We start from the raw sequence: 14,426 nt of genomic DNA, 5'->3' as shown, positions 1-14,426 counted from the left end.
CTCAGTGTCCCTGGTTCTGTCTGGATCAGTGGTGGTGGGTGAAGTGAGCAGCTTCCTGGGGTGGGAGAAGTGCTTGCAGCCAGGTTCAGGGTGAGTTTGGCCACCCCAAGGCTGGGGGAATGCAGGGGTGGATGTGATCTAGGCTTATCTGTGAGATGGAGGGGAGGGCATCCCTGATAGACTGTAACAACAGAAATCCTGTCTGAACTGTTAGAAGAGGGAGGAAGTGATCTTAATCTGTGTGCTGTTCTTGCAGAGGCAGCAGCAGCACGGAGGAACAGGTAAGCCTGGCAGGGCTGCCTGCAGCTTTGGACAACATACTCATGGTCCCCAGGAGTGGCCTCCAGCATGCAGCTGGCACTTCCTATAGATACAAACTGCAGTGCCTCTGGTAAGGGCACGACTCCCTGTGAGCAGAGCCCTTCTGTGGGCTGTGTGAGGGGTCTCTTCATGCCCTGCTCGCTGTGTCTGCAGGACCCAGGTGAGGCAGATCGCCAGGGAGAGGGACAAGGCAAGGCTCCGTTTGGAGAAGGCAGAGAGACACTGTCTGCAGCTGGCCAGGGAGCTGGATGAGCAGTACATTGCTCTTGAGCACACCCAGAGCAAGCTCAGGTAGGAGGGGTTCTTTGGGTGGGGTGGAGAAAATGTGCTGGCACATCCCGGTGTATGGGGAGGTTAAAATTAGGAGAGACAGGGCAACTGAGAGATATTTTAAAAGATGGTTTAGTGCCTCATGGTGTCGGCCTCCTAGAAGGGTGATGAGACATTAAAGGTGTTACATCCAATGCCACAATATCAGAAACCACTTAAATGTTAGTTACAATGCCTTATGTTAGTTTTTTAGCCAGTCACATACTTCCACAAAACTTGTTAGCATCTTTTTGCACCAATCATTAATTGCTTTGCTTTTTGTGGCTTTGCTGCAATGCGTCATTTTTAAACTAATCCTGTAACACTTCACAAACCCACATTGATACATCTTAAGCTTCTAACTAACTTTATAACAGGTTCTATTGCTAAACCTTAAAATCTTTTACTATCTTACTTAATGTACTGCTTTGTTTATATAATGCGTATCTCTGTTTGCTTAAAACATATTTCTACTTAAACTACAAACTTATATCCTTTTTCATGTCTGTTTCACTTTAATGTTCTAATTCTCCAAGCCTTCTCCAAGGTCTTAGGCCAAACATTGTACCCATCTCTATCTCTGAGCCTGTATGCACAAGGCCCTGAGAGCTCTCTGTGCTTGCATTTCCAACACAAAAGGTGTCCCTTTTGAAAATCCCACTTGTTTTGCCAATGTGTCAATGGCAGGAAAGTCCTTGAAGAGTCCTCTCCATCCCCTATGGTGCATGGTGAGAGGGGGTACCTGTACCCTGTGGCCATCCAGGAGCATGCTCTGTCTGCCCCAACCATGTTGCTTTTTTCCTCCAGGGATTTTCAGGCAGAAATAGAGGCAAAAGAGCTGCTTTTGCAGCAAGCAGTGAGTCACCAGGCAAAGCTGGAGGCTGATACACGGCTCCTCCAGGGCAAAGAGGCCAACCTGCAAGGGAGACTGAACCATGTGATGAATGTAAGTAAAACTGCCTTGGATGAAACATCTTCACTTTTTCAGAGGTGGCAAAGCAGAGGTGGTGACAAATATAGATGGTTCACTTTGCTCTTGTTGGGAAGAACAGGAGTTTTATGCAGAAGAATCATCAGCCACATCCATACAGTCGTGTTAAATACAGAAATACAGAGCTTGTTACCTTGCCATGCCATTACTAAACTGCCCTGTTGTCTGTTGGCAGTGGTTTGGCCCTTGGTAACACCTGGAAACACAATGACCAAAGCTAAAATTGTGCCAGGGACCATGTCAAAAGCAGAGAGATGATGGTGTCTGCATGCCTGGGATAACCCCAGTTCTGTTCAGTTTAGAAGTACAGATGGAGATAGCTCAGGACTTGCTGCCTTTGTTAACTGTGAGAGAAACCACAGTTTTGGGGAGCAGAGGTAGAGATGATCTTATGGGGCTGTCTGGCTCTTATTGTGCAAACTCACTCTTGTCCTTTGGAGTGATGAGCCCACGTGGTATCAGCAATGTGCTGTCCTGTAGTGACTTAGGAATGGTGCTCCCCAGTTTAGTTCTCCTACCAAGACTCTCCACACTGCTGCTTGCTCACTCACTCACTCTCCCTGCTTTTCAGTGGCTGGAGAGGAGAATTAGAGGCACAACAGGCAAAGACCATGGGTTGAGACAAGAACAATTTACTGGAATCAGCAATGAGATGAGATAAGAAACAACCAGTGACAGCAACAATATTAGCAACAAATGTGTACAAAAGAGGGTGATTTACATGCAAAATGCTCATTGCAGAGCAGCCACATATTCCCTGGAAGGCATGTCCTTCTCCCTGGAACTGTGAGAGAGAGCCTTCCCTCTGTCCCCAGCACTGACTGAGGTGGTACAGAATGACATCTGGGTCTTAGTCACATCCCCTCCTGATTCCTGCAAAAATCAACCCTGTCCTGGCCAAAACCAGGCCATGTCCAAGGTCTCCTGGGAGCTGTGCTGTGTTTGGCATGCTGATACGCCAGTTGTTTTGCAGGTCCCTGCTGAGGACCTGTGGCTGATAAACCCATCCTGCCATGTCAGGACCCACTGCATCAGGGAAATGTCCATTTTATCTGCAGGAGAACACACAGCTACAAAACAAGGTCACAGAGATGGCTGAGAAACTGTCAGCCTCTGAGGAAATGGTGTTGGAGCTGCAAAAAGAACTCAACCACATTTTGAAGGATAAGGTAACCTTTCTCTGTTGCAGTCAAATGAGAACTTTTCAGAAATTCATAAAAAAATTGATTTTGCATATTTTCTTGCTATGGTCTTCCCCTGTGTGAGTTCTCCTGCACACTAATGACAACCTGAAAGCTGGGTAAAAAAAAAAAAAAGTGTGTGAGGAAAGTTTCCAGTTGTAGAGAATTCTATAAATCTGTAGTCTTCAAGGGAAAACTTTCTAGAGTTTGGTTTCCAGAGAAGTTTTATTTTTCACTAGTATTGAAGTAAAGGGTTTGTTTTAATATCTTCCACTCCTAAAATGAATCTGGGTAAGGAAGTGAGTCTGTGATCTTGTTAGCTAGGAATGTCTGCCTGTAGTTTGATGTCCCACATGTAGAGAAGAATGCTTTTCCTCCTCTGTGTGACCCATCCCACAGGTGATGCGCCCCTTACAGAGCCTTCGTGACCCTAGTGATTTAGTAGAGCTTTTGACCCTCCATTTGGAGATGATTTTCTTGATGAGAAGTGTTTCTTTGTGCAGCTGGAGCAGGAGGAGCCCCACAGCCCAGAGTTCCTGAAGCAGAGCGAGCGCTTTGCCGAGATTGTCCTGGAGTACGAGCGGCAGTGCCAGGTATGTGTGGGTAGCTGCTGGTGTGACAGTGCTGCTCTCTGCAGCACTTCTGTGTGGCCTGAGGGGGTGGAAGGAGGTACACCTAATCATAGGGCAGAGGGATCCCTCTTACCTTGCTCAGAGTCCTGTCTCCTCACTCCTGAAACCCTCCATGGGTTGTTTGCCATGCTAGGACTTTTGGCAGGAGAGAGTAGGGGTGGGTCATAAATTCCTTCCTGCCTGTAGCCATGGACTATTCTGTTAGGGAACCATGTATTTCTGATTTTAAGGACAGACCACCCTGGACTCTATTGAATTTCTTCTTGAGCAGAAGGAGGAAGCTGTTATCCTAATTCGGAAACCATATTAACATCTAAAGTCTTCTATCTTTTTGTTTTCCCCTTCCTTCTCCTTGCCCCCACTTTAAAAAAACCCCTAAAAAACTTATTGCTGCTGTTCTCTGCTAGAGAGTCAAGGTAAGCCAGTCCAGATATCTGGTGTGCATGTGTGTGTGGGTGGTCCAAGAATTGGTGTTATGTGTATTGTATCTCCTGCAGGGTGCTGTGCTCTGTCCCAGAGCTTGGAGCTCTCTGGGGCATGAACACAACCTCTGTTTCCCTTCTCCCATTTTTAACTTGTGTGTCTTTAACTTGTGCTGGGTGCTCTGTTCTTTGAATCCTGTGCTTGTCACATTGCACATTTGTTCCCAGATGCTGTGTGCTGCTGGGGAGCAGGGACAGTGACAGTCACATCCCCTCAGCAAGGGCTGAATTGTATAGGCTTTCAGCAAAGCCATTCTGTGGAGGCAGCCCTCCTCCAAGCTGTAATTAAAGGCAAACATTCTGAAGCACTATCAGCATTGCTCCAGGTGGCACCAGAGGGTTGAATATGCAAGGTGCTGCAATTTTTTTTCCCTCTAGTTGAGCAGCCCCACAGCTGTCCATGAGAATGCTGATGGATGGAAAGGTTTGACCTTCAGGCTTCACCTACCCCTGTGAAGGCACCCACACGGGTTTATCCAAAAGGTTAAATTGAATTTGTCCCTCACTGAATGCTCTCAGCACCACCACCCCCCCCCCCCCCCTTTCCTCTTTAGAATGGAGATTAAACAAACAGGATTTGCATTTGTCTACATCTGCTCAGTAATATTTGTTAATTGGAAGTGTCCTAGTTCATAGTCTCTTGCAGCACATGAGTTTCCTGGGTGGCAGGATATGGGATGCAATTGGATGTCTGCTTAAAGTGGACAGTCCAGAAGAAGGCAGGATGCCTTTTATGCTGTTGCTTCCAGTACAGGATAGAGGGTGTGAAATGAAGCAAGCAGCTGCCCATCTCCAGACACCTCCATGGAAGTGGCTCATTGCAGTGGTGTGGTGGCTCATTACTTGGTGTTCAGCTCTGAGACTCCTTGCTGATGGAGATGGGATAAACCCTTGTGCTGGCCTTGGGGTGTCTCTGGCACCAGGAGACCAACAGCACCCGCCTCATACTGTGCTTCCCATGGGATCAGCACCTTTTAACCTTGTTTTATTCCTTTTGCAACCTGGGAGTGTTCTCTTCCAGAGGCTGTGGGCCTTGCCTCACTGTGAATCCTGCTGGTGGCCTTTTCTGCATAGAGTAGTGCTTGTTGGCCAGCCCGTGTGCCTCCAAGAGAGTCTTGAGGATGTAAACACAAACCTCTGGGCTTGTGCTGAGATCATGATATTTCTTCTGTGTTGGATTCTACCAATAGTTATTTAGGTCAGGAGGGTCTCAGGAGGTCCAGCTCCCTGAGGTATCTGCAAACCCCCTTTTTTGTGTGCTTTTGTGTGCTTTTGCATTCAGGGGCAGTTGTTCTGCGCTTTACAGTGTGTAGCGATGGTGATCTTGGAAATCTGGGGTTATATTTCTTCTTTGGCTCCTGCAAATTCTCTCATGTCTGCCTGTGTTTGGGAAGGCCGTGCTGGGGCTGGGGGAGACCCTTCATGCTGTTTGTGCTGCAGGAGCTTTGTCCTGTGTCCTGAGCAGTGTTTGTTTCAGGTGCTGTACGACCAGAACGGAGCGCTGCGAAGGGAGCTGCAAAGGCTGCGCCTGCAGCTGCAGGAGAGCAGGGCTGAGGGAGGGCTGCCAGCAGCAGGTAACACGCAGGAGGGCTCGGTGCTCATCCTCTCAGCAAGAACAAAGATCCCTCTAGATCCAAGTTTGCAGGGGAGTGTGGGGAGGTTTGTTGTGCCTGAACTGCTGCTGCCAGTTCTGGTACTGGGCAGCCATGGGAGGGAAGAAGGAGAACATGGGTGGTGGGGAGGAGGGAGATGGAGGAGAGAAGGGTTTTCCAACTTGAGAGCTGGTGATGGGACTTGTGAACTAGGCAGCTATGGGTGAACTGGCAGATTTTCAGTGTTGAAGATATTGGGGAAATAATGCAATAAAGAGGATGTAGTCCCAAACTGTGCATTGGAAAATTCAAGCTGAACATTAGATAAAAGCTCCTGGCCAAGAGGGGTGATGCAGCCCTGGGATTAGTTGCCAGATAGAAGGGGCATGTCCACCTTTTGGGGTTGTGTGGACTGGATGAAGCTGCAGCCATTCTGTTCTTTTAAGCCTGTCTTGTAGGTCTACCCTCACAGGGCTTCTCTTCCACCACGCCCCTCTCCAAGCCTTCTTGTTCCTACTTCTCTATTTACAGAAATGTCACTCCTAGTGGAGCAGCTCCAAGAGCAGCTGCAGGACCTGAAGGTGCAGCTGGAAACCAAGGTGAGTGGGGTGGGGGGAGATGTCCTGACTGCTTGGTGAGCACAACTGCTGCAGTGTGACTGGTGAGACATCTGCTCCACTGGGGTTGCTTTAGAGAGAGTTCAGGCTGGGGAGCAGGGTGGTACCTCATCACTCTTGTGGGGTTATTTCATGTGCTTCTCCAGCCTGTCTTAGCTGGTAGGAGGATTTGGAGCCTTTGCCTCACTGGCTGGCAAAGGCTCTCTGACATGTTTGTGTGGGCCTTGTGAGGAACCAGAGATTGCTCAGTGTTGCTGTCACAGTAAAACCAGGGACAGGACCAAGAGGAGAAGCAGCCAGGTGTCTCCTGATGTAGGGACTGTATCAAAGCCCCATCATCCTTGGCTTGCAGCACACTTCTAACCTGCTTGCTCTGAGTGTGAGCCCAGCCTCCTCTGTGAATGCTCATGGGAGAGGCCTCAGTTTCCACATTTACTCCTTTTGCTGTTGAACTGAGAGGTCAGTGATGCTTGCTGGGTTTTGTGTTGCAGTACTGCAAGAGAAAATCCTAAGCTTCCATGCAGGTGATGGGACAGTTCAAGGAGCAAAAAGCTGCCTACAGATCTGCCTGCTTTATAGTCCTGCTTTTGTGTGCACACCAAATCCTGGAGTTTCCAGTGTTCACAGGGGAGTTGTGGGGAGCAGCGGCTTCTCGCCACCACATCCTGACAAGGAACCACTCTGCAGCGGAGGAAGGATATGAGGGGCAGTGGCAGATGATGCCCTGACCTCTCCCTTCTCCTCTCTGGGATTCCTTGCACACAGGAGAATGGGGAGAACCGTGCTGCTTCCTGGCTAGAAATGGGACCCACTGTTTTCTTGTTAGAGACTGCTTCATGAGACTGATTGCTGCCCTAAGTTCAGCAGGGACCAAAACTGCCTGAAGAGAGTCCCCTGTTGAGTGGCATGAATAGGTCAATCTAAATTGGAACTATTGGAGGAGAGGAAAGCTCTCAGGAGCATGGTGCTAATATCCCAATCCTATCTCCTTCCATGGAGGAAGAAATGAGGAAGAAATAGAGTTAATGTGGAAAAACTTTGAGAGGGAGAGGAATGACAGTGAGGAAAGCTTCAAGGCTGAGATGTGCAAGATGGAAGACCAGAAAAGAGATCTTGAAGAAACAGTTGCAAAATACTGGGCTATAATTAATAGCCTGAAAGAGCAAAAATGGGAATGGAGCCTGGAGCTGGAGGAGAGGTTTGAGATGGAGCAGGCCAGGGTGGGACAGCAGCACACAGAAGATATTTGTCATCCAGGGCAACAGCTGGACCAGGACAGAGAAGAAATAAAGACACAGCGTAGGGACAAACCGAGCCTGAGGCCTGGCACCATTCTCTTTCTGAGGCTAAGGAGGAGATTGGGGGTGCACCTCCTGCTCATACCAGAATAGGTTGGGCTGATTTTTCACAGGGCTGGAGAGCTGTTTTAATTTGGAAGAAAATCTGGGCAGAATTGCAAGGCTGCAGTTGTTTGAAGTGAGATATCTAAACTCCCCTTACATGAGTGCTTTTATTTCAAGACTCTACGTTTCCCTACATATTCTACAAGGTTGTGTTAGAGGCAGTGCCCAGAGAAGACTGTATCTTAAAACAGTGAGATATATAAGAGCTTTCGTTAGTCTTTTCTTATTACCTCTTTCTTGGTCCTTTAGCAAACCTGTCTCTACTTGCTAGATGATCACAACTTGCTATCTTAAAAGCAGTTAAAAATGTCTTCAATTTCTCCATATAGGTACAAGAGACTGGCTTGTGAAAGAATGAGGTTGTCACTGAAAAACTGTTTATCCTCTCTTCCTCTGCCTCTGCCCAGCTGTGTCTCCCTTTAGGAGCAGTGTTCCCCTTGGCAATATGCAAGCAGAGGATTTTGGTAGGTCATTATCCCTGTTTTAGGGTTGAGATATGGGGTAGGTAAGGAAGAAAGGAGGTGATTTGGCTGCAGTCTGTGGTAGACCAGGGAAACAAACCCAAGTAACAGGAATACAAGGCATTTAAGCTAATATATCTCTGGTGAATGGCAGAAGGACTGACTGTAGTGTGGAGCTTTCAGAGCTGCTGGAAAAGATATGATGGGTATGAATCTTTGAGAAGTGCAAAAGGTGTGGGAACTTTCTGTGAAGTTTAACAAATTGCCTTGACTTTGCAACATAAAAAAACGTTTGTATTGCATCTCCAGCAAATGAACATTCAGAGGCTGGCTGAGCTTTTCAGGCTGTGATATCTAACCCAGGTCAGCAAAATGGCTTTTATGTTTAGGAAAGATGCAGAGGTTGAGCATAACCAAGAGTTGTTATGGAGTGAATGCCAGCATGAGGACAGCTGTAAGGCTTTACTGCAGCAACACTGGTGTGAGAGGAGGTGATGTCCCAACAATAAAGGCTCCAAGATGAGGCCTTCAAGAGCAGGGCACTCAGGACAGGCAGTAGAGGAAGCAGAAGAAAGACAACCAAGTCTCTGTGGAAGCAGAGGCAGCTCAAGTTGTAAGGAAAGGTTAATGATGAACATGCCAAGATGTGTGAAATGCTGGCTGCTGGGTATAAAAAGATTTAAAAGGCACCAGGATTAAAAGGGAGTTATGCAGAGACAATGAAGCTGAGGGCTCTGGTGTTGAAAGAGACAAGGTGTCTGGAGAGCTGTCCTCTGGGGAAAAAGGAGCTGATTCCCTAAGTCAGATGAGCAGGTAGACCAAAATCTTCTGTTGCAACTTGAACACTGAAGGAACAGAGAAGAAATAAACAGTTGTATGATGGACACACCAGTGCAGACAGTGCAGATGTTTGTTGTAACAAATGGCCTGTTCAGTCTAGAAGCTGGAGCCAAAGTGGAAAGCACTAGTCAGGGAAAAATGGAATCTTGATAGGCAAGGGGACGTGCTTAGCAAGGAGGCAGAGAGGACACAGTTAAATGCCTTCAAATGGCAGACATCTCAGGACATAGACCTGACCTGCAGGGCAAGAAGAGAAGGAAAAAAGCTCTGGGAGACAGAATGGTGTAACAACATAGGAGGAAACCTGACATTCAGAATATCAAAACAGAGCTGAAGAGGAACAGCTTGAAACTGGAGCTGAGGCAGCTCAAAGATGTCATGCAGTAGTTGGAAAATGAACCTGGAGCTCAAGAGAGTGTCAGGCTTGAATGCAAAGGTAGTTTGAAGAACTAACATGCTTCTGCAAAAAAAAAGCAGATGCCTTGTGAGACACAAGGCTGCTTAACACCATGTAGAAGCTGAGTGCTGTAACTGCAGCTGTGTTCTCTCTGGATATTCTAACAGCAGTGATGTTCTGCTGCTCACATGAAGTGGACTATGAATTAGGATACTTCCAATTAATAGATATTACTTGAGCACATGTAGAAAAATCCAAAAGCTATATTATGTCTTTTACTGACCGTGGGAGTGTGATCAGGGAGCTGAGGTGTGCTCCTGTGGCTGTGGCTGGCTGCACATTCATCTCCTCTGCCTCGTACATGGATGTTGGAGATGCCACAGGAAGCACAGCATTCCAAATTCTGATGTAAAACTCAGAAAGCAGCTGCACTGAGGTGGGCAAACACCACATGGACTGGTCCTTGTGCTTCAAGAAGGGAGGAAGAACTTCCTCACACAGCTCCTCTGCGTGCCACAGGCACTGCCACAAACTGCAATGCTGTCCTCCCTGCCAGGATGGATGCTCTGTTACCCTGCTCCTTCCCTTGAGGAATTTGGGTCCTACATGGCCCTGGTGTTTAGCAGCAGTTATTGGATAGGATTGTCCAACATAGGACTAAGCTTCATTCCCACAAGTGCCAGTATGCATGGGAGAATGGGAGTACCTGGAGTGGAAGGAGCATGGGAGACTGGGAGTACCAATAGTCGTGGAAGGATAATGAGGCCACCTTGGATTTGGGGTCACAGCTGTTGTGTCCAGCACTGTAAAGTCAGAGAGGCCTCACAAAAAAGCTGATTCCTCCAGACATGGCTTTATTGCAATTGAGGGGTTGGCCTCACCACCTGTTACCCTGAAATGAAGTCTTGGTGTGTCTTGATAAATCAGTCACTTTGCATCCACAGGACTGCAAAATAATTTTAGCCAGCTGGAAGCCACATAAATTCAATGTGATGCTCTTTGTCCTTATTCCCCTTTATTTGCCTTCCCTTGAAGACCTGCTCCTTCTCTACTATTGTCTCTTGATTGTCCCCACATGTTTTGCCTGAGTTATGGGAAGTTTTTTTTTCTCAGGTTTTTTTTTAGTCCTTGCTGTCATTGGAAACCAAATTGGAAAAGGTCAGGGAGGCACCACAGAATGCCAGAATAAATGGGGCTTGTGCATAGTTTTCTCACTCTGCATCTCACCCTGCATAGGAGACCTGTGCTGGCTGCTGGAGAAGAAGCTTGCTGAAGAGTTAACATGGGATGGATTAGGAAGCTTTAGATAGGTACTGGGGTCACCCACTGAGCCATAAATCTGGGGATGGACAGGTTTCTGGTGTGGATGATCCCAATCTGCTGAGCTGTCCCTCCCATTGTTTTTCATCCCTTGATTTTTAGGCCTCTGAGAGCATTACAGGACTTTGGATGTCCCCAGGCTGTCTGCCCTGGGCTGGGGCAGAGGCACTTGACTCACTCCTGCATCAATTCAGGCCATATCTGTTTTGGATTGGCTTTGCCTCCTGTTGCAGGCCAAAACCAGATGTGGGATTACCCAAAACAGGCCCCTCCTCTGGGGCGCTGTGCTTTGCTGCTCTCTGACCTGAAGCTGATCCTATCCCAGCAGGAAAAACAGGAGTGAGTTGGGTAGAGACAAGGTGGAGGAGCTGGCTGAAATAGCAGTTTCCAGCATTGGTAAGAAGCCATAAACTCCAACTGCCAGGCTCTCGGCTGAAGGATTTAGAAGGACAGAAAGTGCACGTGTTCATAGAGGAAAGCAAAAATGTTTGTTTCAAATGTTGAAACCCAGTCTTGATTTGAAGAACCAGCTTCATCTTATAACTTGTCAAGCAGGGAAAATGTGTGTGACAAAAGCCACTGAAAGTCTTCCAGAAGGGGAAAGTCTTTAATGACTTCTACTACTTTCTTTTTACTCTTTCTCCCTGAGATTTCTCACTCCCAGTCTCAAACCCACATGGCTCTGTCAGTCTTTGTCATTGTCACCCCAAGCCTCTTGTGCATGATTTTTTTTCCTTCTTTTTTCTTTTTTTTTCCTTCTTAACCTTTTCAGAGTGAGAAGGGCAAGGAGGAGCTCTCTCACCCGGATGTCAAGATGCATCAGCTGGGCTGTGAACCCCCTGAGCACAAGGCTGGTCACAGTGATGGCCCCGGCACTGCCCAGCTACAGAGCCACAGGCTTCTGGAGGCTGAGTGGCTACGAGGAGCAGAGACTGCTGCAAGGCTGGAGCACCACCAGAGGCATGCAGCATGTTGGATGGAGATGGAGCTGCTCCAACAGCAGCTCCAGGCCTCACAGGAAAAGGTGGGTGTCCTTCATTGGGTGGAGACTGCTGAGTGGTCTCTGTGATGTTGGTATCCGAATCCTGCCTGGGGCTGTGCTGGACACTCTCCCCCATCAGAAAAAAAGTTGTCCTCTTCGTCTTTGTGGGGGACAAAGAATTCTCCCTGCTGCTTAGATATTGCTGAAGCCAGTTCAGGTGCAGCTGGGGAGAGGTCTTTGCTTGCTTGTCCCTGTGATATCCCCTCTGTCCTTGTCCTGTGTAGGCTGGCTGGGCAGAGGGGATGGAGGCTGAGTGGAGGTGGCTCACACAGGGTTCCTGGAGCTGTGGTTCCTCATGGCTCAGCTGACAGAGGAGCTGGAGGAGTGGCAGAATGAGGTAAGGGTTGAGAAGGGATGTCAGCAGCCAGCCAGGGCTTGTTGAGGGATGGGAAATAAGGTGATCAGAACAGAGTAACGTGGATCACCAGGACAGAGAGAGGAAAGCCAATGTGAGAAACCTTCCAATGTGTTAATATCCCCCTCCTGCATTCTACCCTGGGGACTGGCTTTCCAAACTACAGCTTACCCATGCCAGGCGTTCCTAGGCAGCCCTAGTGCAAAGTTGGACCAAACCTGCTTCCCAGTACCAGGTTTGCCCTTTGCTGGTGACAGGAAGCAGAAGACATGCAGTACAGGACATTTAGCACATCACAGCTGGCCTGGGATGTATCCAAGAACCCGAGTGACCAGCCCCCTGTCTCTTGCCCTCATGGCAGCTCTTGGCACTGCGATTCACTCCCAGAGAATCCCTCCAACAATTCCTGCTCCTTGCTACTCAGCAAGGTGAGCATCTCTGAGTGAAGGGTCTGTTTCTCTTCCTGCAGCTCTCAGTGCTCTCAGTCCCTTGCTTTGTAGGCTGCCCAGTGAGCACCACTCCATGGTCCTGCAGCTCTGCTGTGCCCATGCTGGGGTGAGAGCTGAGGGTGCTGTCTAACCTCTCCTCTCCCCAAAACACAGCCTGAGTCTGTCCCGTTGTTGGCTCAAAGCTGTAAGCAGCCGTCAACCTTTCTGTGTTACAGCTTTTGGAAGCCAAAGCAAGCCTGAGCCTGGCCCAGGCCCAGCACACTCTGCAGTTGCAGCAGGCCAAGGCCCAGATAAACAAAATGGTGCCAAAGAAGCAGTTTGAGCAGCTGCAAAACACCTTGAGAGAGGAGCAGTGCAAGACTCAGCAGCTCCAGGAAAGCCTCCAGCAGCAGGCCGAGCAAACATGCAGGCAGCTGGTCAAGACCCAGGTAAGCAGGGAATTGCAGGAGCTCACAAGGGTACTGTGAAGGGAATACTGTTGGCCTGGCAGCCTGGAAGGCAGCTGTGGTTGAACCCACCAGAGGTTTGGGTGGAAGATGCTAGATATAAAGTACCCACATGGAAAATACACTTACTTTCAAATTCAGCCGCAACTTGAATTATTCATGAATCCTCCAGTCACCATCCTGCACTCAAACAGGTGGATTTATCTCTAGGGCACTGAGCAACCAAGTGTTGGGTTTTTGTGAATTTGTCTTCTGAGCAAAGATGGGGCAAATTAAAACCAAAGGAATTATAATCAGCAGGCACAAGGACTGCATCCAAGGAAACTTTGTCTCTCCCTGAGCTTTCCTGGACATGGCTAGGAGAGGGGAGGGCAATGGCTTATTTTTATAGAAAACATTGCTGGAAAATCTGTGCCGTGTCTTAAAACGGGTTTGGTGCAGACCTAGGGAAGGTTGTGCTGTTCTAGACATCTGTCCCACTGCTCTTTGTATCCTGCACCTCTGATGAACCCCCCTGCTCTGACTCAAGGAGTGTGAGGGTCCATGAACAATGCCTTGGGGAAATGCACAGTCCAGGGTTGCCAGAGGCCAGGAGAGTGCTGGGACAACCCCAAGACAGGTTTCTTGCCTACTGCAGGAGGAACACGAGCAGCTGCTGCAGGCAGCTGTGGAGCAGGCAGAGGGGCTGCAACAGAGTCTGAGGAATGCTGAAGCTGTGCTGGCAGAGAGGGCAGCTCAGCTCAGAGATGCCCAGGTGAGTGCCAGAGGGGCTGGTGCTGTGTGTCCCTGCCCATGCGGTCCCCTGCATGGGATGCTGAACTTGAAGCCTCCTGTCTGTCCCTGCTTTAGGCCCAAATCTCTAGGAACAAACTATTGATTGAAGAGCTCTGTGGAGAGAAGAGGAGATTTGCAATGGCCCTGCAAGCTGCTGAGCTGAAGCAGAAGAGCATGGAGGAGAAAAACCAGCTGTTGGAGGAACAAGCCTCAGCTCTGAAGCAGCTTATTGGAAAAATCACACCAGCATCTCTGAGTGGGTGATGGGACATCTGCAGTGGCAGCCCCTGGTCCTGGTTGGGGCTGGTCAGGTGTAGAAAGGGAGGTAAGGCTGGGTTGGGAAATCAGCCTTGTCCTCTCTGGTCTTGCCAGGATTTTCCTGTGCAGAAAATAGCAAATGGGGAGCCTAGAGTCCTTTGAGGAAAGTGGTCCTGCAGACAGCTGAATTTTCCAACTGAAAGCAGCAGCCTTGGTGCCTTTCCCAGTGGCAGTGTGCTGTTGTGTCGTGTCAGTCTCAGGGCAGCCATCCCACAGGATTTTCTCTGGCAGTGTTTGGTGGTGATGCAGGTGCTACCTCTCTGCAAAGTTGATGTTGGAGCTACAATTACATCTTGAAAGCCAGGGCAGAAGGGCTTGCAGGTCCCTATGCCTGGCCCACTCCGAGCAGGAAAGCTGAGTTTTGGCATTAAAACGTTTGTAATGTTACAACACCTCCTGCTCTCCCCAGTCTGCTCTGTATTTCAGTAACTTTCCCCATCTGCTGCTGAACATTTACTCCTGACAGCTCCTCCTAAAGCCTGAGTCTAGGATCCAA

This window comes from Cinclus cinclus, chromosome 3 (assembly GCF_963662255.1).
Source record: "Cinclus cinclus chromosome 3, bCinCin1.1, whole genome shotgun sequence".
NCBI lineage: Eukaryota > Metazoa > Chordata > Aves > Passeriformes > Cinclidae > Cinclus > Cinclus cinclus.
This window is presented reverse-complemented; position numbering follows the sequence as displayed.